Genomic DNA, 27,167 nt, shown 5'->3' with positions numbered 1-27,167 from the left:
GCGTGAAAGGAGGGAAAGTGTAAGGATGAGGAGAAAGGAGAGACGGATGAAAATAAGACAAAAGAATGCCTGGTGTCCGCTGGCACGCTCCGTGAGGCCATGTGTTGGGTTCCAGCTACTTATGCGGCCTGAATCTCTCCCTTTAATGCCCACCAGTTCACCTAGTAGTTTTCAAATGAATGCATCTGGGGAGTAGTTTTGGAAACTAGTCCCAGCTCTGGAGGACCAGTGGCCTCAGACTGGTTGGTGGGCAGAGAGGATGGGCAGGGGCACCACCTTCCTGAGTTTTCTCTTCCTTCCCTCCTTCCATCCTTCCTTCCTTCCTTCCTTCCTTCCTTCCTTCCCTCCCTCCCTCCCTCCCTCCTTCTTTTCTCCTCTCCCTCTTTTTGTAGACATGTCACTGCATGAGTGTGTTTCTTAAATGCATGTATGTGTATAGGATGCATGTGTGGTACCCTCAGAGGTCAGAAAAGGACTTCGGATATGCTGGAACAGGAGTTACAGGGGATTGTGAGCCACCGTGTAGACACTGGGAAACCATACCCAGGTCTGTTACAGAAGCAGTGAATGCTCTTAACTGCCAAGCCATCTCCTCAGCCCATATTGGAGCTGAGCTTCCTTTTCTGAGATCTCACTCTGTAGCCCTTGGTAGCCTGGCGCTTACTTAGGTAGACCAAGCTGGTCTTGAACTCAGAGATCTGTGCCCCTCAGTCCCCCAAGCGCTGAGATTAAAGGCGTGTGCTACCATACCCAGCTGTGGCGGGCAGTTTCTGTGGAAGAACCCAGTACGAGATGATATTTGATCATACAAAATCGTATATTTATTCATCTTAGAGTTATTCTACTACTTTGCAGTGTTCTGCAAGTGAGAAAAATTTCAGTTCTTTATCACCAACTGGAGGTTTGGGAGCAATACGGCCACACTACCTGTGAGCTCTGTCAAACACCCTGGTCTGAACACTCGCAGCGCACCAAGCCCAGTGCAGTCACAGAGAACATTTTTATGTCCTCCAGGTGTGTTTATGCTTGGAGAATTTCACATGTACAAACAATGAAATAAGATCCTATAACCTCCTTAGTGAAAAGTTCTCTTCACCACTGTTTGCTTGTTTGTTTCTTTGGAGGGACACAGACCATGGTGTGTGGGTGGAGGTCGGAGGACAACTTTCGGAAGACGGTTCTCTCATCACACCAGGGAGATCTTGGGAACCTCAATCTCAGCTTCATCAGCAAGTGCCGTTCACCCTCTGAGCCACCCCACTCAGATTTTAAAATGAGCATTAAAATATATATATATCTTCCGGAAATTTCCAGTCTAATACAGGGCAACCCTGCATTTTGATTTCAGGAGTGTAGGGAGGGTTGCCACTGGCAACTCTTTTGTCTTTGAGCTATTCTCTTAGGTACGTGGTATAAAGGTTAGAAAGTCAAGGCTGAGAACTGCATTCATTCTTACTGAAGAGTGGGTGTGTCCGAATCCCGGCTGTGTGCGTGCGAGTGTGTGTGCATGTGCGTGTGCAAGTGCGTGTGTGTACCTGCTCTGGAGGCAGGTGCTCAGCTCTGCCACATCCTGGCTGTGGAAGCTTGAGCAACTCACTTCACGTCTCTGAGCCCCTTTTCCGTACAAACTGCACAACTCTGTGAGCCCTGGTTTGGGCCCCATGTGAGTGTGGGAATCGTGAGGACTTCCTTGGCAGCACACATCCGTGTGGTGTCGTGTGGCATCACTGCAGCCCTGGTTTTGAACACACATGTCACCGAGGGCCTGAAATACCTTGGCTCAGATCCAAGACTACGGCATGTCGTGAATTGCACTGCTTTTGCCGTACACACAAACTCCTAGTTCTTTCATAGAAATGTGATGGTTTAATTACAGAAAACAAAGATTTTTTTTAAAAATATCTCCTCACCACCATCCCTCATCATACAAGTGTCAAATTACTTTATCTTCGGATTACATTGTGTTAAAATGTTTGGTTTTAAAAATTACTATTTGAGTTCCTGACTTGAGTTTCATAAAAGGAAATCATTAAATGAATTTTGGCTTAAGACTAAGGCACACTTTCCAATAATCTCTGAAATGGTTCTAAACCTTCACCTACCATTTTGTGCTGTGTATTTGTTTACATGAGATAGTGTTCACAGCTTTGGTGAGTATGAAGCCGAGATGTCTGTCAATCAAGGGTATCCCTCCCTTGGAGCCCCTCCCACTCTTGAGAATCCATTCTCACTTTTTAAAAAGAGTTCTGTTTACAGTTAATAATTTACCCTTATGGTGTGAGAGGGTGCATGCATGTGCCATGGTTTGCATGTAAGAGGACAACCCCTGGGCACTGGTTCTCCCCATCTGACATTCAAGTCCCGGGGATTAAATTGAGAGCACTAGACTTGGGGGCAAGCCTTCATGCACTGGGCTAAGTCTCTCTTTATCACTTTTCCTTTATAAATCTACATTCTTATAAAAATAAAATCAACCCTGAATAATATTGAAGATGTCTAACATCCTGCGGTAGCAAAGATTTAACTCTATGTAAAAATAAACAGGCACATAATCTCATTAGCATGCAAATTTTCTTTCATTTTAATAAGCTGCAAAATTATATGTTCACCAAAGACTCGTTCACACATAAATTTCTTTATGATTTTTTTTTCATCAGCAAATGTTTGATTTTGTACTTGTTTATATACCCATACACCAAGGGTCATATAAAAATTTCTCAAGCAAAAGAGGTCACCAGTAGAAAATTGTTTAAGCCGCCCTGGCTCTATAGAACCTGCAGAGAAATGCCAGCCGTGAGTAGTTCAATTGCTGTAATTAACCACAGTGTGGATAGCATTTATTTATTTCTGTATGTTCCTGTGGGGTGTGTGTGTGTGTGTGTGTGTGTGTGTGTGTGTGTGTGTGTGTGTGTGTGTTCATGTGAGGGTGTATACACATGCACATGGAAGCCAGAGGTCAAGATCAGAGTCTTCCTCACCTGGTTTTTGAGACATGGTCTTTCACTGAATCTCACGCTTGCTGACTCAGCTAGGCTGGTTGGCCAATGACATTAGGGCTCTGCCAGCCTCTCTCCCTGCTTTTGTGAGGTATGTATCTTGGATATCTTAACGCATGCTTCTGTGGCTGGCACGTTACCCCCTGAGCCATTCCCCAACCCCTTTGGACATTTATTTCTTGTTCACAACAGTCCCAGGAGGGTTTTAGACAGATGGCCTTCTGCATCCTGACTCAGGCTCCTGTCTCTTGGTACTTTGTGGCTTTGCTGTCTCTGGGGGATTCAGGACCTTTGCTGCCAGTTGGTGGGTGGGTGGAAGGGTCACTGAGAGTTACCTCACCTGTGCTTCCCCCCTGTTCTCATCCCAGTACCATAATACAGCCACGAGGTTACCATGCACAAGAAAGGTCATGAAGTGTAGTTCCTCCATAGCCACAAAGGACAGTGAGTGGGACTCAATGGGTTCTTAACCTCAGCTACTCACACCTCTCGGGACCACAGAAGACCCAGCAAATGTGACAGGCCTGGCGCATCATGCCTAGTAGGTACTCAGTCAACACAGACATATGAGGCCATATGCTATGTTAGTGCAAGAAAAGTGCGACTTCTTCAGTACCTAAAACATGAACTAAACAATGGGCTTTTGTTTTATCTCTGCTCCTTTCAGCATCTGGGCCAGGCCTAGAGATTACCTTCTCTGTACAGATGAGGAAACCCAAGACCCAGAGAGGGTGAGTGGCTGGCCAAAGGCTACACGGCTGGGAGGAACCAACTCAAACCAAGGAACTGAAGCTCAACAACTTATGATCTCATCAAATCAAGATCCCAGTGGAGCATAAAGAGCACACACAGGTCTGGACCATAGGGAACAGGCTGCTTTGGTGACTCTTCATAAGGAAGAATAGCAAAAGGAATGATATGCACAGGCCATACCCTGAAAGTTCATTCACAAAACAGCAGCAGGACAGTACTAAACACCATCTTCTATTTCCATCTCCTCCCTACAGCCCCCTGGCCCGGTGCCTCTCCTCCCATTCATGCCTTTGTGTTTCAGTTCAGTTCTCTCCCTCACTGTGTCCCTCCCGTACGAATCCACTGGTCTCTGGGGTTCTTGATTCACCTCTGCATTCTGTGTCTCAATGACCCCACTGAATCCTTGTCCCTCCACACTTTTCTTCATTCACCTAACAAAATATTCTGTGCTGAGCCCTGAGGGTGAGTCCAGTGACAAGGACAGACGGGACTCTTACACTCAGGAATCTGATATGAACAGACTCGGGGAACTGGATCCCTGAGTGGGGACCAAAGGGAATCTGAGTCAGCCCCAGAGATGGCTCCAGGCTGCCCAGAGTTGTAAAGGACATGGAGGGGTTATTTAGGTGGGGCAGGGGAAATAGATGGCAGGACCAGATGTGCAAAGGCTGTGTTGAGAGAAACCATGTTTGAAGAACAGAAAGGAGGCTAGAGCTGCTAAGGCCAAGGGTGGATGGAAAGACGGATGATGAGGCGAGGAAGCAGAGGTTGGAAGATGCTGGCCCACTAAGGCTCAGAATAAAGACAAAGGTTATTTGATCTTTACCTCCAAGAGCAGAAACAAACCCATCAAAGGGTTTGAAGTCAAGGAGTGTGTCTGCTAGGTGAGATGCTGGTGTTCTGACCTCTACCCTGTACCCAGCATTTCAATAGATAATCACAACCCTTGTCCCATTAGCTCAGTCTGGTATCTCAGTCTGGCAGCCTAGTGGGTAAATGCCCAGCCCCTTCCTCCCCAGGCGAGAGGAAGCACAGCCAAATGCTTCTTGGCTCCCAAGGCCTCTAGGGGCTTCATCCCCAGGCGCTCAATGTATAATCCGCCTACTTCTCCCATCTTACCCCTATGCCTCCCCATTTCCAAGAGTTTTCTGCGATCACCCCCAGATAAACTCCATAAAGGTTTTATACAATCTCTACCAAGAGACAACTCCCCTCCCCCAGCCCCCAAGAAGCCTGTCAGCAATGAAGACAATGAGAGGGATCAGGAAGCAGGAAGAGCTGCCCTTTAGGCTCGAGAGACACTGGGGTAGCAGCTGTGGGCAGAGCATAGCATCCCATCAGGACTGTGAGATGCGGTGGCCATGTTGAGGAAGGGAGGGGGCGTCAGGAAGCACTGCCCAAGCTTCTGTCCACCCTAGCAGGGAGGGCAAGGGAAAAGGCCAAGCATACATATGTTAATAGCTCTACGCATGTCACAGAACAGCTTGTAGCCAGCACATTTTCTGGAACTCTCTGCTGTCTTTTCACCCTGCCTTGACACATCAGACTCTAGAAGAACCCAGCTGCCATGTCCCGGGGAAGCCAGCATTTTCTCCTGCAGGGCAGGATCCAATAACAGTGTTCTCATCCAATAAAGGAGGCTGGCGCACAGGGACAAAATATTGAATTAAAAACAATACCAGAGCCGCTGAGCTCATGCCACCCCTGAACTGCCTGTGCATGCTTTTGCTCTGCAAATTGGTAATGGGAGCCCCAGGGAAATACTATCCAGGAAAGGAGGGGAGGGAAGAGGCAGTGGGGGAGGAGAGAGATGCAGCAAAGTCCTGGCCACAGCTGGCTGAGCCGACACCAGGAGCAACCAAGATTCAGCTTCAGAAACACAGCCCCAAGCTCTGGGCCCTGGCGTTGGCCATGACTTCATGGAGCTCATTCAGGGGCGGGAGACGCCAGTGTTCACTCACACGGCTCTGGGATCAGCCTCTCCTGGGTTTGCACCACGAGTGTACCATACAGATGGGTTCTGTGACCTTGGGTGAATCCTCAGAGACCCTGAACTTTAGTTGTTGTCTCTAGGCCAGCACTGTTTAGGCATCATTCGTCCCCAGTCACTGTTCGACTTCCAAGGCCCAGAATAGTTAAGTCATTTGTCCAGGATCACACAGCCAAGTATACCCAGATCTCAGACCAAAGTGGTGGAACTTCTGCTGTGGTCTAGGGGCTTGGGTCCACCCAGACTCTTGCCTTGAATCCTGTCCCCCAGTGTGATAGTATTGAGAGGCAATGCCCAGGGAGGTGACAAGGTCATGGGGCAGAGCCCACACGAATAGGATTAGTCTGTCTTGGGTAGGGTTTTTATTGCTGGGATAAAACACCATGACCAAAAGCAGCTCGGGGAGGAAAGGTTTATGACATCTTACAGCTTCTAGTCCGTCAGCCGTGGAAATCAGAGGAGGAGCTCAAGACTTAGCCGCCTTGAAAAATCCATCTGTAGGCCAGGCTGAGAGATCTGCCTGCCTCTGCCTCCCAAGAGCTAAGATTAAAGGCTGGGGCCACCATACCCAGATCAAGGGGACTTTATAAGTATCATTCCCAATACCCACCATCCAAACGGTTTCTTTTTAAAAAAAATAATAATTCGGATACTCTGATAATCCTTGTTGATCTTGAATGCAAATTTGGTTGAATTAAGAGGCATTTCACAGATTACTAAACACTCCTCTAGGGGTGTGTGTGTGTGTGTGTGTGTGTGTGTGTGTGTGTGTGTGTGTGTGTGTGTGTGTGTGTGTGTGTGTGTGTGTGTAGTTTTCAGAAACAATTAACTACCTGGAGCACCCATCTTGAAAATAGGTGCCATCATCCAATAGGATGGGGGCCCAGATGAAGCCAATGAGGAAGAAGGAAGAAGCTGGCTAGTACTGGCATGGTTGCTGTTACCATGAGGTGAGCAGCTCTACTCCCCTACGCCCTTCCTTCATGTTGTATCTCACCTGAAACCTTTGAAATTATAGTCAGAATAAATCTTTCCTCCCTTAATTTCCACCTCTCAGACCACAGCAATGAAAACTCTGACTAATACCGTAGTCAACATGTCTCTACCGTGAGCTAGAGAGGAGAGCTCAGCTAGGGTAGAGTGGAGCTGAGGTGGTAACTACAGCGTCTGCTGTGGTAGAGCCACGCAAGCCAGTGAGATGACCTGGGGAGCATGAGTCGGAAGAGATGGACAGAGACGGTACCACAGCTCCAGGCATACCCAGTGTCTTGCTTGAGGTAGAACATGGGCAGGATGGAATGGCTTCACAAAGCTCTCCTCAGGGCAGAGAGTCAAATTGAGAGAGCAGCCAGGTCCAGGGCAAGCTGGAGCTTGGGAGGCATTGGCCAGGGTCCATATCTGTCCTTATGTCAAGAAATTTAACTGGAATTCATTAATGCTGACTCTTAGGTATTTAAGGAATAATGGGAGTTTCTGTTGGGGGCAGAATATTTGTGCCCTTTGACCTCCAAAAGCAGGTGCTATCAACTCAGAGGTTACCCAGGCCTCACACCCTCCTTCCTCTCACATGACAGCCTGACTCCTTCCACACCGTGGGGAAACATGACTACTGGTAGCCTCTGGATTGCAGTCTCACAATGTATGCCTTAGAAAGAGATCGGCTCTGCCTCTGATTTGGAAAACACAGTGGAAGAAGCAGGGTATGTAACTCAGTTGGTAGAGTGCTCGCCTGGAATGCATAAGGTACTGAGTTTGACCCCAGCATTGCATAAAACTGGTTGTGGTGGTGCATACCTGCACCCCAAGTTCTCGGGTGGAGGAAACAGGAAGATTAGAATCTCAGGTCATCTTCAGCTCCGTTTTGAACATGAGGCTAGGTTGGGGTACAGAAGGCTGTGCCTCTAAATGAATGAATGGGGTGGGTGAATGAGTAATAGAAAGTGGCCAGTGGGCTCTGATCCAGGATCCACTTTAGCCTAATTAAGAACGGACAGATGAAGTAAGTAACAGCATGGTTACTCTGTTGGGGATCACAACTGGAAGCCCGGAAGCACGGCTCCCAGAAGCTGAGCATGGAGAAGGATGGCAGCCGCCGCAACATAGTAACCAGCCTTGACAATAGGAACTAGAGGGCCCAGGTCAATCCCTGAACATCCTCAGAAACACACAATGGCGAAGCAGAGTCAAACAGCAAGAGGCACCAAGCATGTAGCCCACAGCTTGCTTGTCTGCCATCCACATGGTAGGGAAGACCTGGGAGTGAAGGATGGATGGTCCTTCTGTCTTTGATGTCCTTCTTCTTAGGTGACACCTTTGACTTCGTGCATGCAGAACACCTTCTTTGCCTAAGAGGTTTGTGGTCATTCGAATGAGAAATGTCCCCACTGGGTTCCTGTGACTGAATACTTGGTGCCCAGTTAGTAGTGCTGTTTGGGGATATATTATGGAACTTTTTGAAGCCTTGCTGGAGGAAATGTGTCACTGGGGACAGGCTCTGAGAATGTATAGCCTGGCCCCACTTCCTGTTTGTTCTCTCTGCTTCCCCCCTGTGGTTGGAAATGGGATCAGTCTTCTTCCCACTGCTGCAGCCACGCCTCCTCTGCCATTACGGACTCTCCCTCTGGAAACAAACCCAAATAAACCCTTCCTTTGTTAAGCTGTCTGTGGTGATGGCATTTTAATCACAGCGACAGAAACGTAGCAAACACATCATTCAAACGGCCTGGGACAAGAGGGAAACCCTCTCTGCCACAGGAACATCAGCATGACCACCCTCTTGAGTGCTGTGGTGCCTGGGTTACTGTAGCTGACTCCTCCAGCACCCTACTCCATACCCAACCCTGACCCAGGCACGGGATGGTGGGACCTCCAATCCCACCTTCCCACGAGTGCCATAGGTGGACTTGGGCACGGTGGGCCTCAGGTGAGTATAACCTTACAGTAGGCATGGGGTGGGTGATGGCTAGTTTTTATTATCATCTTACACAACCAAGACTCACCCAGGAAGAGCGAGGGTCACCGTGCAGTCTCTGCAAACACCACAGCCAGCAGAGCGAGGAAAGAAGACAATCCAGTTCTGCACAACGCACAGCCCGTGTCGGTTCAAACTTCTTGAGTCTGACCCCAACCAGTCAGATATTTTGGGCGTATTTAAGCACAGCACAAATTGGGGGTGGGGGCAGAGGGAGGATCCTGATGATAATTAATTCAATCGTGTGTGTAGAACAAAGACATGAATACATTGAAAGTCTTTTCAAAGTTCATGTGGCTCCCTCCGTGGAGATGGACTTTGTTGGCTGAGAAGCAGCGCTCAAGGTAAAGATGGAGGGAGGGTGACTGACTGAGATAAATAGAAGACTCTGGGGGAGTCTGGTGTGGTCTGGCCTTACAAATAGCACGGAGGTCACCAAGTTGTTAGCCACATGGATTCCTAATCTGGACAGGAATACATACACAGGTTATACATAGCTTCCTTTGAAGAGACAAAGCCATGTGTTTATCATTCTTGGTTTCCTTCATGCTTACCTGTGAGCACAGACCTTCCATGTCCCCAGCAGGTCTTAGTGAGGGATTTCTTAGAGCAGGTTGAACATGTCCTTCCATGTCCCCAGCAGGTCTTAGTGAGGGATTGTTTAGAGCAGGTTGAACATGTGTATGGAGATTGTCTTGAATACATTCATGAATGTAGAAAGGCCCAGGCTAAAAGTGGGTGGCACCATTCACTGAGTTGTATGGGATAGAGAGACTGATAAGCGTCCAATTATTGATCGAGAAAATGCTCCTACAAACTTGACTGCAGGCCAATCTGATGGAGGCCCTCTCTCAGCTGAGGTTCCCTCTTCCTAAGTGACCCTAACTTGTGTCAAGATGACAAGAGACTAGCTAGCAGAGTGTGACACGTGTTGTTACTGTCGATACGTCTTTTTCTTCTTTAAAACCTGTCTGAAAGCCTTTGCCCTCCCCCAGTCGCGGTTTCCCTTCCTGGTGCTGTGAGAAAAATACTCAGACAAAAGCTACTCAGGGGAGAAGGAGTTTCAAGTTAGAGTCCTTTATTACAGAGAAGTCGGGGCAGGAGGTCACAGCCTCCGTCAAGGGTGGAGAGGATGCCTTTTCCCACAATAATCAATGATCAATACTGGAAGGACCAGCCCACTCTGGGTGGTGCCACCCCTGGCACATGATCCTGGGTTGTATTTTAAAAAGCTCGCTGAGGGACCAGAGAGGTGACTCTGGGGCCAAGAGCACTTGCTGCTCTTCCAGAGGACCTGTGTCAGAGTCCCAGAAGGCACATGGCATCTCACAATCACCTGTAATTCTAGTTGCAAGGGATCTAATACCCTCTTCTGGCCTCTGTGGGCACCAGGCTTGCAGCACGGCACACAGACATGTATGTAGAAAAAAATTTTTAAGCCGAGCAAGCCATGAGGAGCAAGCCATGGGGAGCAAGCCAGTAAATAGAATTCTCTCTTGTCTCTGCTTCAATTCCCAACTCCAGGATCCTGCCTTGAGCACCTGTCCTGGCTTCCTTCAGTGGTGAACTATAAACTGTAAAATGAAATAAACCGTTTCCTCCCCAATTGCTTTTAGTCATGGCATTTATCGCAGCAACGGAGAGCAAACTAGGACACATACCGTTCTCAGCAGCCCTTCCATTTGTATTCTCCTCGTCCCCAGGAACTAAAACCTCAGACATTAAATGACATGTCCAAGGTCACACATCTAGCAAGTTGCCAAGCTGAAGCTGGGGTTGCTCCGCTGGGTTGCACAGCCTGTATCCTGCACCCTCGGCTTCCTTAATCTCTCCTGCAAGCCTGAGCTATAAAATAACAGCCTCGGAATCTACTCCTCCTTATATCAGCTGCAAGGCCTCGGGGCTGCAGAAAGTTAACCAGTGAGACGTTCAGTTCTGAGGTACGGGGCAGCTGTAGGTGTCACTCCTTCCAAGGCTCCATGCCCGGCAACCCCCATCCCCCAATCCCACTTCGATGTCATGAGAACTCATTTTACCCATTTGTTCACGGGGTGACTGCCACATCAGCAGACATTATACACAGATGCAGCCATGTCCAGCAACAAAGCAGGGATTTTTTTTTTTTCTTTCTGAGAAACAAGAAAATCTTTTCTGGAAACCCTTAGGCACTCCTCACATCTCACTATGCAGAATTGTTCCTGATTCCAAACACATCACTCACTCCACAATTGGAACTTCATGGCCAGCTTGGTACAGTGCCCCCGGGCCATCTGCAGGGAAAGGACCCACCCTCCAAATTGAAGTTCTGTTTGAATAAGAAGATTGGTGACTTGTTCAAGGTAAGCATTTGACAAAAGTGGGCACACACCTTTTGTTTTTCTTCTCACTTCCAGACCCAGATACCTCCATCCCCAGTGGTTACCTTCTCTCGATATCATTTTTAAAGTCAACACATATTCACTATATACCCTAATGGGTTTCGAGACAATTCCATCTGTTGATGCTGCGTGCTCCATTGTCCTTTCTTACCCCTCCCCCAAGCCCATTGATTCACTTCATCCTTCTGAAAAGTCCCCCTTCAACTTTGATCAGACACACACACACACACACACACACACACACACACACACCACACACTCACACATACACACGCACTCACAGACACACACACACAGGATTCAGTATGTAAGAGAAAGCACTTGTCTTTTTAAAATTTTTATTTTAAACATTTTTACTGTGTGCATGTATGAAGATCAGAGAATCACTTGTGGGAGTCAGATGTGGAGAGTCAGTTCCCTCTGTCTGCCATATATGGATCCCGGGAATTGAACTCAGGTTGTCAGACTTGGCCACAGACACCTTTACCCCGCTGAGCCATCTCACTGCCCCCACAAACTTGTCTTTCTACGCCTCCTTTTTTCACTTAACACATTGATCTCCAGTTCTACCTAGTTTCTCTCAGAAGACTTTTTTTTTTTCTAAATATATGCAATGTGTTTTTACCCTATATCTAACCCATTGGCCTATGTCCTTCCTCTGCCTTTCCTTCTGAAACTCTTCATCCCGCTTAGTCCCCAGTGGCTACACAATTAAATAAAATAACACCCCCTCATCAAGAAGCCATTAATATTAGCTCCTCAGAAAGGGACGGGGGACTCCTGGGACCTCCTCTGTCCATGAGGAAGGGCTTGGTCTTGTGCTGTGTGTTTATGACTGCAACAGCTACGTCATACCTGGATGGCAGAGTTCCACAGCCCTCCTCCCACACTCCAGCTCTTAAACTCTTTCCACTCGGTCCTGTGAAATGTTCTCTGGGCCTTGGTAGGGGGAGACATCATTTTATTCTTCATCATGGCTGAGTTGTGTCTAGCCACATTGTCTTTTTTCCCCCCCATAGACCAAGTCTTGATTTTTCTTACTTAAAAAAGTCACATATTTATTTTGCTTTCTGACTCTGTGCTTGTGCCTTCAACACTTTCACAACGATTTTCTGCTCCTCCATAAGGAAAGCCCGCTTGATCCTGTCACGGACACACTCGGCACACATGGAGCCACCATAGGCCCTACTGACGCTCTTCTTTGTCTTAGACAATCCCATAAGGTCTTTGGGTCTCACAGCATGAACCCCTCGCAGTCTGCCTGGGCACACACCACATGCGGATTTAGGTGCTTTCTCAACCTTCTGGGGTAAAGGTGAACAGTCCTGTTGCCGGGGGTTCGAGACAGCCTGGTTTTGTTAGAGGCTGTATTGTAGGAAAGCCTACGACGTATGTCAAACGCTGGACGCTCCTGAGTGCCTCTAAGCACCGTCCCCAGAAGAGTTAGCCACATTTTCTTTATCTAGTTAGTCTTCTGTTGGTGGACGTCTAGGCTGGTCCCATATCTGGACTATGGTGAATGGTGCAGCAATAAGCACGGACATACAGCATCTCTGCTAAGTGTTGACTTAGAATCCTTGGAGTGTGTTCCCAGGAGTGGTAGAGCTGGTTTAAGGACATCCTAGTTTTAGCTCATTGAGAAACCTCCACACTGATTTCCACAGTGGATGCACCATTTTACAGCCCACCGGCCGTGAATAAGAGTTCCTCTTTCCCCACATCGTGGCCGGCACTTCTTGTCATTTGCCTTCCTAAGGACAGCCATCCAGACTGGAGTGAGATGGAATCTCAAAGTAGTTTTGATTTCCATGTCTCCAACAGCTGAGGACGGCACACATCTTTTTATATATCTATTGGCCATTTGATCCTGCTCCCTCCAAGCCCCCACCCTACCCCCAGCTTTTGAAACCATTGCATCTATCATAGCGTTGACCCTAGAAGTCCTCAAGACGGACTAGATATTGTACCAGCCACCCTCTTGGGTTTAGGTGGTGCTCCTTCCTGGAGTCCACTCTGAACCTGTGATATCTGACAATTTTTAGGTGCTTCATTTGCCCAGCCCCAGGGAGTTTCATCTCTTAGACCTTCCTGTTGAGCTTGGGAGGACACCATGTTTGCCAGAGGTCCACTTCTAAAGGCGTACGTAGCCCTTGAAGTCACAATGTATGCAGTTTATTGGACACTTTCCCAAAGATTTCTTCCCCTTCCTCATCTTGCTTTGCCTAAGACAGCATGTGTCCCCTTTTAAGAACTCTGTTCAGCTCATTGGGCCATTTATTGACTGGATAATTGGGGAGGAGGAGTTGTTGAATTCTTTATTCTACTAAGTAACATTGTAGCTTGAAGGAACATGTCCCTTGAAGGAACATTGTAAACACTGTCTCTCCCCGGAAGTAGGCAACCACATCCTGGGTCAGGCAGTCTGTTGTTCTCCTCAGCCAGCCTCGGTTTCCTCATCCATGTAAAGACGCATCTTTCTTAAGGCATGTTTGAGAATTAGGGTAGATGATTTGCAGGAGATTATTATCAGTAATTTCACTGGAGAGATGAGAGGGAGGGAGGCTAGACTGGGCAAAATTTAGTTCCTTGCGAGAAGAAAGCATAAGTCCTTCCAAGGTGCCCGCACCCAGGCCCCTCCCCATCACTCTCCCTCACCCCCTAGCTCTCCCAGCAAAGTCATTTTTCATCCCCAAAGTCATTTGGCTTAGAGCGAGGGGAAAGAGGCAATGGCAGGGTCTGTATTGTGCTGGCCTGGCCACCATCCATCACTCGAACGACAGGAACTCACCTCCCACAAATAAAGTTATGACAAGCGTCCCCAACCCATTCTTTCAGCCGTAGCCTCCCTGTTTCCATCATCTCTGACATTATAAGCCATCAGCCAAGCTGTTTGTCACGCCTCTGACAGGGCCTTGGCAACACGGGCAGGGGTCCATGCCAAGGTATAGTTGTGCTGGGGCAAGTGTCCGCCCCCACTACGGCTGGTGATCCTGGCTATTACACACTTGCTCTGTCTCCCTGTGGAGGCAGGAGTCGAATGGAGTCATGCAGCAGGACCAGCCAGAAACAGGGAACAGTTCCTTCCTTTAGTCACGCAACAAACGTTAGTGACTGTCCCTCCTGTACCCAAACCTGTGAGGTGTCCGAGCAGCCACAAAGAGAAGTCAAGTGCACTGATGACTTTAGAGCATGTCCGACCCCAATAGGGACAGAGCAAGTTGTGCTGACAGGCAGCACAAGAATACTGTAGAGACCCTGGCAGTAAAGAGGTGGGGCCACAGAGGGACTCAGACAAGAGATGGCATTTCCCAGAGAACATAGAGAAGGCTGGGGAAGGCATCTTCTGTCCTCTTAGAGCACAAAGCTCACCAGCTCCCCACAAGCACCGCAGAGGTGAGCAGAGACCAGGGAGGGAAGAGGGCTTAGTACCTGGGGAGTAGAACAAATGGAGCCACTTCTACATTTCATCTTCTGAAGCTATTGTAACAAATTACCTCAAACCACAGAAAAATGTATCTGCTTCTGCAGACTAGCCATCTCCAGAGTCCATGGGGGGCAGGTTTGGGGGGCTGTTTTGTGGTCGCTTCCTGGCTTCTAGTGACTGTGGACAAACCTGGGCCTTCTTTAGCTTGTGAGCAGACCCCTCCCATTCTCTCTGTCTGTAGTCACATGGCTGTCCCACTTTTACCAGGTCTCATGCCTCCTCCTTCTTCCTCTGTAAGAAAACCTGTAAGCCAAGCCTAGAACTCATGCCTGCAATCCCAGCCCTCAGGAGGCAAACGTCAACAGGAGCGGCATATCTCAGTGTGCCGGGCTCAGAAGGCAGGATGGGGCTTGTAAGAGATCACCAAGTCCTCAGCTCAAAGGAGAGTTGTTTATACCAGTGGGATTAAAGGGCAGGGACTAAGAGACAAAAACAGAAGACAGAGAAGGGAGGTGAGGAAGGAACAAGGGAGAGAGGGAAGGAATATTTGCCCAGGAGGGTCAAAGGACTATCTCTGGAAGGAGAGGAGACAGACACGGCCCATAGGAAAATGGAGGTTTATAAAGGTAAAAGAAGCCCCTGTGTTAGGATGAGGCGTTTAGTTTTAATTAGTTATGTTAATTAAGTGAGCCAGAGGGGGCTTTTGATTGCTGGACTTCAATACTTTGATAGTTGGACCTTGGTAGTCAGCCTCAGGAGGAGGAAGTGGCCAAATAAGGTGGCTTTGATGGTTAGCTTCCGGGATGTCATCTAACGTTTTAGCAAGGCAGAGGGGATGGGAAAGAGCCAAGGCCTGCTGAGCTATGCTTGAGGGAAAAGGGAAATGAGGAGAGGAAGGGATCTGAAAAGTAGGGAAGGGAGAAGAGGAGGCCCACACTTACTGTACCCCAGCCATGATGTCTTGCACTTCTTGTGTTATTTACTCCTTCAAAGACCCCATTTCCTATAAAGCCATATTCATAGGGACCTGGGATTAAGATCTTTAAAACTGGCCCTGTGGTGGTTTGAATAGGTTTGGCCCTCTAGATTCATGTGTTTGAATACTTGGCCATAGGAAGTGACATTAGACTTGTTGGTGTAGGTGTGGCCTTGCTGCAGGAGGTGTTTCTCTGTGGGGGTGGGCTTGGAGGTCTCTTAGGCTCAGGCTCCACCCAGTGCAGAAGTGAGCTTCTTCCCAGTCCCCTGTGGAAGACAGTCTCCTTCTGCTGCCTGCAGAACCCAGAGCTCCTCCAGCGCCATTTCTGCCTGGATGCTGCCATACTTCCCCCCATGATGATAATGGACTAAATCTTTGTATATCAGCCCCAGTTAAATGTTTCCCTTAATAAAAGTTGCCTTGGCCATGGTGTCTCTTCCCAGCAATAAAACTCAAACTAAGACAAACCCCCTCATGCATTCTAGAAGGTTCACTGATGGAGCAGGGCCTGGATCTGTGCCTGAGAGGAATCTGAGCTGCTCAGACACTCACCCTCCGGCTATCATGCGTTTGGGGCCAGCTTTCAAGCAACCCAAGAAGCCAGGACCAGCTCTCCTGGGTGGACAAAAGGCTACACTGTGGGACACACTGTGACACACTATAGCTTCCACAACAAGTTTTTTTTTAAATCTGTTTGAGAGGAGGTGGCAAGAGTGAAGGGTGGGTACGAGGGTAGGGGGAGATGAGTGGGATTGGGGTACATGATATGAAATTCACAAAGAACCAATAAAAGGATTAAAAAAAACATAAAGTATAATAGAAGAACATGCTTAACATCAATTTCTGACTTCCACATGTGCACATGTGTGCACACATGTGTGCTTATTTGTAGGTCTACATACTGAAGTTCTACATACAAACACACACACACACACACACACACACACACACACACAACCACCACCACCGCCGCCAGCTCTTCCACTGCTGTGTATAAGTCAGGGACAGAAACCAACTCAAATTGTCCTAAGCAGTAGAAGACTACATTAGCGTTTGTATTGAGAAAGTCTGAGACTGAAACCACTTCCGGCTGTGCTGGACCCAGGCTCCAGATGGCGTGTTCAGGATCACAGCATCCCACGTAGCCTCTGGGTTTTGCACTGCATCGAAGGCCACTAATGAACCTGACTTCCTACCACGCATGCTAAGTAGCCATCAGTAGAGAGGACAAAGCAAGCCCCAGCCACAAGGCATAGCGGGGGAGATCCTACCCAGAATCTGAAGTAAGAAGACTGCCACTGCCCGCTGAGGGTAATAAAAGGGCTGTTTATCTGCCTTTGACAGCTCGTGGCCCAGGCTGGTTGTAAAAGTTTGTTCTATGAAAATTGGCCCCTTGCCAATGAACAAAAGCAAACCAGAGGGTCTGAGGAGGGAGGCTTCTTCGGAGACTGATAGGTGTTGAGCACCCGTTGTCCTGGAAGAGGCCTGGAGGCTGACAGAAGCAGTTCTCAGAGGGGAAGAGAGGATGTCCCCAGGGGTGTCCTCTCTGCCCCATGCACCCGGCACCTTCTTCATTTATAAATAAGGCCTCAGCATTGTAGCACATCAGAAGACAGGGTGCACACAGGCTTTCCCCGAGGCTGGCCCCACACCGAGGAATCCCTAGAGAGGTGACAGAGATTGATAAAGTCCTAAAGTAGAAGCCATTCCTTCTTGGAGAATCTTGGAGTTCTGGAAACTTAGAAGCAGAGGCTGAACGTTCCAGAGCTGCAGACAACTGTATCTTAGGAATGGGTGTCCTGGCCAAAGACTCCAGAAGAGGTGGGCCCAGCTGGCCTAGTTAGGTTTCTATCACTGTAACGGAACATCATAACCAAAAGATTTATTTCACCTTACAAGTTAGGGAAATCGAGACTGGAACCCAGGACAGGAACCCAGAGGCAGGAACCCAGAGGCAGGAACTACAGCAGAGCCCACAGAAGCAAACTGCTTACTGGATGGTTCTTCTTGGTTTGCTCAGCCGGCTTTCTCATACACCCCAGGACCTGCCATGGATGGCACCACCCACAGACGGTAGGACTATTTCATTTGAATCATCAATCAAGAAAATGCCCAAAGGTTTGCCTGCAGGCTGGTCTGAGAGAGGGGCATTTTCTCTCTCTCTCTTTTCTTATTTATTTATTGTATATGAATACACTGTGGCTGTCTTCAGACACATCAGAAGAGGGCATCGGATCCCATTACGGATGGTTGTGAGCCACCATGTGATTGCTGGGGAATGGACTCAGGACCTCTGGAAGAGCAGCCAGTGTTCTTAACCTCTGAGCCATCTCTCCAGCCCTTAGGGGCATTTTCTCAACTGAGGCTTCTCCTCAGATGACTTTGTCCAGTTGAAAAGACAAAGCAGGGGTTGGGGATTTAGCTCAGTGGTAGAGCACTTGCCTCAGTGCAAGCGCAAGGCCCTGGGTTCAGCCCCCAGCTCTGGGGGAAAAAAAAAAAAAAAAAAAAAAAAAAAAAGACAAAAAAAAAAAAGAAAAAAAAGAAAAGACAAAGCAAACAACAGCAACAATGAAAAACCAAACAAAACACTTGCTCTTCCCTTGAGCCTTTCCATCTCCCCGTGCTCTGGTGAAGCCTTGATTGAGCAGCAGCCTACCTGAAAGGCCATCTTCCTCTAGGAGGTGAGGTAAGCCAGGAAGCCAGACTCTAGAGTAGGAGAAACCAGTCCCTCTGGGAGGCAGGAATCAAAAGGGAGTGTGTCCTGGGAAGGAGCTATGGCGAGGGCACAGCAAGTATGTGAGCATGAGTGTAAATACATGTGCTGTGTGTGTGCATGTGTGTGTGCATGTGTGTGTGCATGTATGCGTGCGTGTGTGTGTATTGTGTGTATGTACTGCATTGTGCAGTTTGTGCTGTGTGTGCATGCATGCATGTGTGTGAGGATTAGCGTATATGCATGTGCTGTATGTGTGTGTGAGTCTGTGTATGAGTTGTGTGTGTACTGTGTATGTGTTGTTTGTGCTGTGTGTTTGTGTGTGTGTGTGTGTGTGTGTGTGTGTGTCTATTCTTCCCTTCTAGCTTGTTTATGGCAGGATCTGTTTGTTCTCTGCTGCTGCACATACGAGGCTAGCAGGCCCACAAACTTCCAGGGATTCTCTGGTCTCGGCTTCTCATCTCACCCCACGAGTGCTGGGATAACCCATGGCAGCCAGGTAGCAGAGGAGCACAGCTTGAATCCCAGCACTCAGGAGGCAGAAGCAGGTGGATCTCTGTGAGTTCAAGGGCACCCTGGTCTACAGAGTGAGCTCCAGGACAGCCAGGGCGACATAGTGAGACCTGGTCTCAGAAAAGCCCAAAACAACAACAACAACAATGAAAACCCAAATACCCATTACAGTATCTGGCTTTTACATAGGTTCTTTTACACAGGGATCTGAACTCAGATCCTCCGGCTTGCACAGGAAGCACTGAACTATTATCTCCCAGCCCTGAGCACAGCTTTGAGAGAAGGCCTCGCCTTGCACAGAAAGTGGCGGCATGAGGAAAGGCATGTTATGTGCTTACATACATTGTGTGACTTGTTAAGGTCCCTCTTAAGGTTCACTTTATTGTTTTGATTTTCTTTCCTTTTTCAGAGCTGAGGACTGGAGCTAGCCTTGTATTTGGTAGGCAAGCAAAACATCTCCCAACTTCTTGGTTTTCCTTTGAGACAAAGTCTTACTTTAACCCATGCTGGTCTGGAACTCACGGCGTAGCTCAGGGTTACCTCACCTTGAGCTTGCAGCAGTCCTCCTGCCTCTGTCTCTCAAGCGCTGGGATTACAGGGATGAGCCACCACGCCTGGCTTACAGTTTGGATATGAAGCAAGTCACCCATTCTGGTTTGGTGGAGAACGATCACCGCCCGCTCATTTCGAAGGCTTGGTTTTCAGTTGGTGGAAGGATGGTTTTCAGCTATTTGGGAAGGATGAGGACGTATGGTCTTAGAAGAGGAGTTATGTCACAAAGGTAGGCTTTGACGTCTCGAAGTGCTCAGGTCCAGCCTCTCTTTCTGCCTCCTGCTTGTAGATCAGATGGAAGCCCTGAGCTACGTACGGCCCTAGCGCCATGCCTGCCTGTCTGCCTGCTTCAGCGGTCCCTGCCACAGTGGTCATGGACTCACCCTCTGAAACTGTAAGCCCCAATAAATTATTTCTTTCCTAAGTTTCCTGGATCATGGTATCTTCATGTATCTAACAGAAAAGTAACTAACACACCCTCAGTCACACACACATACATACACATACACATATGTACACACATCCATACGTACATACATGTACCCACATATATACACATAAATACATACACACATATGCACGCATACACATACACACACACACACACACACACACACACACACACACACCCCTTGGCAAAAAGGCTCATTGGCAGAAAGCTTGCTTTTCAGCTGGTGGTGCTATTAAAACAGTAACTGTAATTTGAGGGCTCTGATGTAATCGATGGATGACTTCATTGAAAGATTCCTGGCCTTATGGTGGAAATCTATTCATTTGATTTAAAAGACCCTTTTTATTTAGAATTCATATTCTACCTGTTAGCATTCTGTCTAAGCTCCACCCCCAGAATGCCTGACACTATAAAGGGGCTGCTTGCCCCCTCCTCACTCTCTTGCTTTGTCCCTTCTCTCCCCATTCCCTTTCCTCCTTCTCTTCAGGTGCTCATGGCCGGCCTCTTCTCTCTCTCTTCCTGTCTCTGCCCTATTGCCCTCTTAACTCCCCTCCCCATGCCCTTAATAAACTATTCTATACTATACCATCATCGTGTGGCTGGTCCCTCAGAGGAAGGCATGTCTCAGCATGGGCCCACTGAGGCACCCTCTTTTCTCAAACCTCCCAAAGAACATATCCCCCCCCCCGACACTTGATCTTTTCATAAACACCACATTGGTGCTGAAACCCAGGACATATCCTTTCTTTATCTTTTTATAAACACAACACTACCTACTTTGGGGCTGTTTAAAATACCTTCCCTTTATGGAGTCATAGTAATGGTAAAGAGACACTGTTGGACTTAAAAAATGTTTTTATTAGGTAAAAAGAATTAGAAATCCTACATTGGCATATACACACACATACCTAATACATACATATATACATATATACACTCACATACATACATACATACACTCACATACATACATACATATATACATACATACACTCACATACATACATACATACATACATATGTACATACATACACTCACATACATACATACATACATACATACATACATACATACATACACACACACGCACGCACACAATGTTTTGTGATCTGGAGAGATGGCTCACTGTTAGGCACACTGAGTGCTCTTCCAAAGGATGTGGGATTGATTTCCAGCCTGAGCCTGGCACCTCAAACTCCACTGTAGCTAACTCCAGGGATCTGACACCCCTTCTTTTGCTCTCCACAGGTGTAAGGCATAATTGTGGTGCATAGGCATACATGCACCACAAAACACCTCCACACATAAAATACAATGAAATAAACGTATGGAGAATTTTAAATATTTGCTATTGCTTGACCCCTGAAATTTTAAAAACTAGAGCTACCAAGTCGGAAGCTGTGGGTCCAGATCCTGCTGATTATTTGCTCTCTGACCGAGATCAGTCTCCGTGGCTGTTTTGACAGCCTAGCCTAAGGCAGCTCCCCACCCCCACCCCCGCACCTCCCCCATACCCCCTGCTTACAGTTCATTCCTCCTTTCCCGTTTCTTCCCTTGGGGAAGCTCAGCTTGCTCAGCGTCTTACTGCTGCAGACACCTGTTTATTATCTGCTGTCTGAATTTGTATGCAGGCAGTGTGAGGTCCTGCTCGTGTGTACACCTCTGCTGAGGGATGTTCTTGGTGCAGGGTAGGGGCTTGGGAAGTATTTGTGGAAGGAAAGAAGGGAGGGAGGGGAGGAAGAGAAAGAAACAGGGAACGAGGGAGGGATGGAGAGCCATGGAGCCTGCACATAGGGTTAGAGTGAAATCCAGCACCTACCCCAGGGCCATGCTCCCCGAGGGGTGTTAGGGGTTGGTGGACTGATGCCGGTTTTTCAGCCAGCTCTTAAGGATGAATCCCCTGATTGCCCAAGGCAGTGTCTACTGGCTGCCTGGCCCCTCACGTCCCAAATACCTTCCTTTACTAAGCCTTTGTTTCCTGTGCTGATACTGGGAGAGCCTGCCCAGAAACAGACTAGGGCACCTCCCTGTGACCTGCTACCCCCTTTCCTTAACTCTCCTCCCTGATCCCAAGTCCTCTGCCTGCTCTTTCAATGACTCCTACAGAAATAATGCCCCTCTGGCCACCCTCTCACCTCACCTGGCAGGCATGCTGGCAGGTCTTGACTTCCTTCCAACATGGCTAGAGTTCCAAGAAATTTTAATGAAGAGCCTTGGCTGGGCACTGCAGGACCCAGGTGCTTTGCAGCCGGAGAGGGCGGGTGAGGAGGGCAGCGGGTGAGGAGGGCTGCCTTTAACAGAGTCTGTGGTGATTAAATCACCTGCTGTCTCCCCAGCCCCTCCTTTTCTTCCTAAATGCTGCCTCCAGTCTGTGACTGCCCCAGCAACCTTCCGTTCCCCCATCCCCGGTATCCTTATCCCCCCACTCCTCACACCACTCTACCACCACCATCCCCCACACCCATACCCCCACACCACCCCACTACCCTGCAGAAGTGCTGACTGGGCCTACCCAGAACTACAAGTCACTTCATTAGGAGACGAGGGTTGATGTGTCGTGTTTTAAAACAGGTCTTACTATGTACCCCAGGGCTGGTCTAAAGGCCACTGTATAAGCCAGACTGGTTTCACCGTGTGTATTAATCCTCCTGCCTCAGTGTCTGTGCTGGGATTACAGACTATGCCACTCTGCCTGGCTTAGAGTTATTTTCCTAAAAATGTGTATTCACATCAAGCAGAAACTCTAAGCAGGAGTAGAACCTAATTAGAAAAGTCATATAATTTACTCTTCCATCCATCCATACATCCATGTATGCATACATACATACATAATACATGCATACATAATGCATACATAATACATGCATACATGCATACATACACCTCTGGGAGTATTTTCATTTTCATGTCTAAGCCCTGGGACATAGGATGTAGCCCTCCCCACCAGGCCCTTACATTCCAGCAGTGACCAGATCAGTCAGTGTGGAAGCAGGAACCTCTGAAGGAGTCACAATGGAGGAACTTCAGTGGGAAGGTAATGGAGAAGCAACTAGAGGCCTGGAGGAGTCCAAGGGCTAGCAGCAGAAGGCTGCCCCCATGCTGTGCCTGAGAGACAGAGGAAAAGGCTGCGTGCTAGGCTAGCTCTCCAGAGAGGGCTCCGGGTAGACTGTGGAGTCGGAGACCCAGAGAAAGAAATACCTAGCATCCTCCTTGACATCAGAAAGGAGCAGAGACAGAAGAGAAGCAGACAGCACTGGAGGAGGAGAGGGATGGAGCAGAGCGCCGAGCACAGAGAAGGTGAGGGGGAGTTGTGGCTTTGCCAGGAGAATGCAGCAAAGTGAGTTGGGCTTTGAGGAATGAACAGGAGCTTGTCGAGCATCAAATTAGAGGAGCGTGGCCCAAGTGGCTGGCATATTATACAGTGCTTCCCTGCTAGAATCCTGGTGGGTCCCTGACGCCACAGGTTGTACTTAGCTTCATGTGCACTGACACTCGGATGTGGGTGAACAGTCATTATTACTCTGATTCAGGACACACACTCTCCTCCAAGTCCCGTGTCCAAGTCTCAGCACATACCCATGTCGGGATAAGCTCCCTGCACCCCCTGAGGCCTGCCTCTGACCCACCTTACTTTAACCACTAGCAGAGCCACCATGGGGGAGAGATTGTGACCGGGCCATCGTACCTGGGTCTTGTGTACTCAGCCACTGCCCAGTACTTTGAGAAGTACCCTGCCAGCCCAGAGTTTATGCTGACCCTGCTGGCCTTGAGCCCTTGGCAGGCAGCCATCGGGAGGGCCCAGAGCACAGGACCAAGAGACCCCGGTTTCCATTTTGCTCTAGCTCCAGTTTGCAGTCCAGATGCCTCCAGATCTAATTCCAAATAAATAATTGTGCTGAGTAACCCGGGTCCCTTGGTGATTAAGTAAACAGGCCAAGGCGGTGGAAATTGAATTAGTGCAGTGTGCTCAGCCATTATTACCCACCCCTTCTCATGAATATTAATGAGGGGTTATTAAGAAATGTAAATGCTGCCCCAGGGGGCGTGGAAATGGGGAGGGGAGGTCAGGGCCAGAGGACAGGCCCTTCGGAAAGCCGTGTGATCGAAGGCATTTTGAAAATTATGTCGGAACGTTCGCTTCTGTGCTATGGCAACATTTCTGGACGCCTCGCTTTTATTAAAATGAGGAAAAGGGAACAAATTTTAATTTGAGGATAAAATTAGCATTTTCCAAGCAGCCTTGGCAGCAGAGAGGACATATTTTGCCAGAAAATGGACATTCAGGGCCGGGCGGGGCAAGGTTGTGCTAGGGGTGTGCAGCTGATGGACGATTAGTTCTCTCAGTTCATCTCCAGGCAAGGGAGTAAACAAATTAATCTCTGGGCAGGGAGCAGGCCGGAAGATGCTGGAAGCCAGCAAAGTCTTCACTGGAAAGTCAGAGATGTCATGGGGCCTGGAATCCTCTCAGTGTTGGCCGGGAGAGGTCAGACTCTGCTGTAAGGTCGCTCTGGAAGGTCAAGAGCTCTCGCTGAGTTTTGTAGCAAGATGGATGGAGATGGCTACTCCCTGACACACTGGGCAGGGGTGGAGCCCAGGGGTGCAGCCTCTGATCCCCACTCTTCTCACCTGACCTCCAGGGTCTGAGGTGTCTGCCGGCTCTGTCCTAGCTTCAGTCCTCACCACTCTGCTGCCAGATTCATCCCCCCCACCTCACCCACACCCACTTTGACCAGGTCTCCTTTCACTCTGTAACCTGCCAGGAGTCACTAGTTCCCTTAGGGTGAAGATTACGTTCCTCTTGTCCTTGTGGTCTCTCCAGGATCTGACCTCAGTTTAAGCTCCTGTTGTTCCCTGCAGTTGCGATTGGATGGAGAGAAAGCAAGGAGACAAAAAATAAAGACAAAGAGGTAGGAAAGAAAGGAGGAAGGAAGAGATGGAGAAGGAAGAAAATGCTAAGATTCACTAACACCTTAAGTAATGCTGTGATGGGTCGGACAGCTGTCGTCCGTCGTGGACCAATTGCAGGCCCTGAAGCATAGCTGTCGCTACACCGCAGAGGACACAGCTCTCATCCGTGTATAGTACTCTTACTCCAGGTCACCGTGGGCATCAAAGCTTGACCTCTGACCAACGACTGCAACTATGGGGCTAAGGATGACCTTGAATTTTTCTGATCACCCTGCCTTTTCTTCCTAAGACCCACATGGTCCTCTGACTTCCACATGCACACAGTGGCTCCCCACCCTGCCCTCCACACATGTAAATGCAATTTTAGGGACTGGTTTGTTTTCTTTAGAAAAAAAAAAAAAAAAAGGATAGGGAGTTTGAGAGCTATGTCCTGCAAGTATCCAAGATAAACCGGCCGAAGAAAGGAGTGAAAGTTCTGGAATCAAGCCCCTTCCATCTTGAAGATTTGTCTCCTCTGCCTGGGGCTGGGGCTCAGCAGGTCACATGCTTGCCTAGTAGGCACAGGGCTCTGGGTTCCATTCCCAGCACTGCCTAAACTGGGTGTGGTTGTGCACACCTGGGTTCCCAGCACTCTGGAGTTAGAGGCATCAGGGATCAGGTCAAGGTCATCCTTGGCTGTAGAGTGGGTCAGGCCAGTCTAGGGTAGGTGAGACTTCGTCTCAAAATAAAGAAGGGGGCAGAAGGAGGGAGAGAGGAAGAGGAGGAGAGAGAAAGAGACATGTTGTGGTTTGCCTTGGGGTTTTCTCTGAATTTGTTAAATAAAGGCAAGAGCGTGAGATTTGGGCAGAGGTAGGAGTTGGGAGTGAGAGGGGGATTAGATTCAGAGGTTAGGTTGACAGTTGACAGTTGGAGACAGTTGAGCGAGTGGAACCTGAGGAGGGGGGGGTGAGGATTGACAGTTGAGGGAGGAGGGGTTAGAGAAGGAAGCCAGGAGGAAGAAGAGAGGAGTTGGAGAGACGATGGGGAACTGAGAGGAGTTAGAGGTACCAGGGGGGAGAAGAAGCTGGAGACTTGGTAAATAAAAGGTGCAGGGATGAGTAATTTGGGAACTGGGATTAGGACAGTGTAATGTGGATCTGCCAAATCTAGACGCTGGATTGCTTTAATGCTAAATGAGTGTGTTTTTTTTTAAGAAAGAGTCTCAATTTAAGTAAGTGTGGCTGGGCTGAGTTTATGCCAAGATATCCAGCAGATATCTGGGGCACTGAGGTGTGGAACCCTAGCAGGGTAAAAACACCAGTTGTATGCTCTTTTGTGTAAGAGTCTCAGTATAAGAAAGTGTGTGGCTGGGTTGTGTTTCTGCCAAGATATCCAGAAGATATCTGGGGAAGCGAGGTGTGGAACCCTAGCAGGAAAAACACCCTGAGGGAAAACATTCCACCCCCGGTTTTCGTTTATACATTTTTACTTTTACTTTATTTTTATTTATTTACGACAACATATGGCGCCCAACTAAACCATTAGAACTCAACTAACCTGAGATAAAAGTTTACTTCCCTCTCAACCCCAGAATAGGCAGGAGTACTAGTGGATTGGGAATTGACTGGGTCTGGAGGGTCTACGAAGAATCGAGAGGACTGCACGTATTCTGAAGCAGAGGGAGAAAAAGGTACAAGGGGCTTCAGATCAGATACTACTTTGATGTAAGAGAGATATATAACTTTATGATACTTAAAGATGAGAAACATAATGAATATCTTTTGGGCCTTATGGAATGATATTTTGAATGGTCTGACAGTTGAGAATTTTGAGGAAAAAGACACTTTATCATTTACCAGTATTGCAATATTCATTCTTCTGATTTACTATATCTTCTCAAAAGACAGGGCCCTAAATAACAAATTTCTAGCTTTAGAACAGAAGATACAGGTAATTATGGAACAACATGAACAACAGAAAGAGAAAATTAAATCTTGGCAATATAGCCTAGAAGGAACACTAGAATTGAAGACACAGAAAATTATAGATCAGAATAAGAGACAGAAAGATGAAAATGAAAGTGATAGACAGGAACTAGAAAGGATGTTAGAACAGAACATACAACAGCACACAGCCCTAAATAGCAAATTTCTAGCCTTAGAACAGAAGATACAGGTAATTATGGAACAACATGAACAACAGAAAGAGAAAATTAAATCTTGGCAATGTAGCCTAGAAGGAACACTAGAATTGAAGACACAGAAAATTATAGATCAGAATAAGAGACAGAAAGATGAAAATGAAAGTGATAGACAGAAACTAGAAAGGATGTTAGAACAGAACATACAACAGCTCACAGATCATACTGAACAGCAGAGAGAAAGTAATGAGGTTTGGAAGCAAGACTTAGAAAATAACCTTTTAAAATTAATCAATCAAAAGATAATGGATAACAAATTATTAGAAGTACAATATAAAGAAAAATTCAAAGTGTGGAAGCAAAACCTTGAACAGAGAATTCAGGAACTCAAAGAACAGGGGGAAAGACAGAAAGAGAAATAT

At 47.9% G+C, this 27,167-nt stretch overlaps 1 pseudogene; it reads right to left on the bottom strand.

Moving 5' to 3' along the window:
• Window positions 1-12,146: 12,146 nt before the first annotated feature.
• The window catches only part of LOC116901054, a 148,035-nt pseudogene continuing 133,014 nt past the window's right edge, over window positions 12,147-27,167 (bottom strand).

Source organism: Rattus rattus, chromosome 5 (genome assembly GCF_011064425.1).
Source record: "Rattus rattus isolate New Zealand chromosome 5, Rrattus_CSIRO_v1, whole genome shotgun sequence".
Taxonomy (NCBI): Eukaryota; Metazoa; Chordata; class Mammalia; order Rodentia; family Muridae; genus Rattus; species Rattus rattus.
This window is presented reverse-complemented; position numbering and strand designations above follow the sequence as displayed.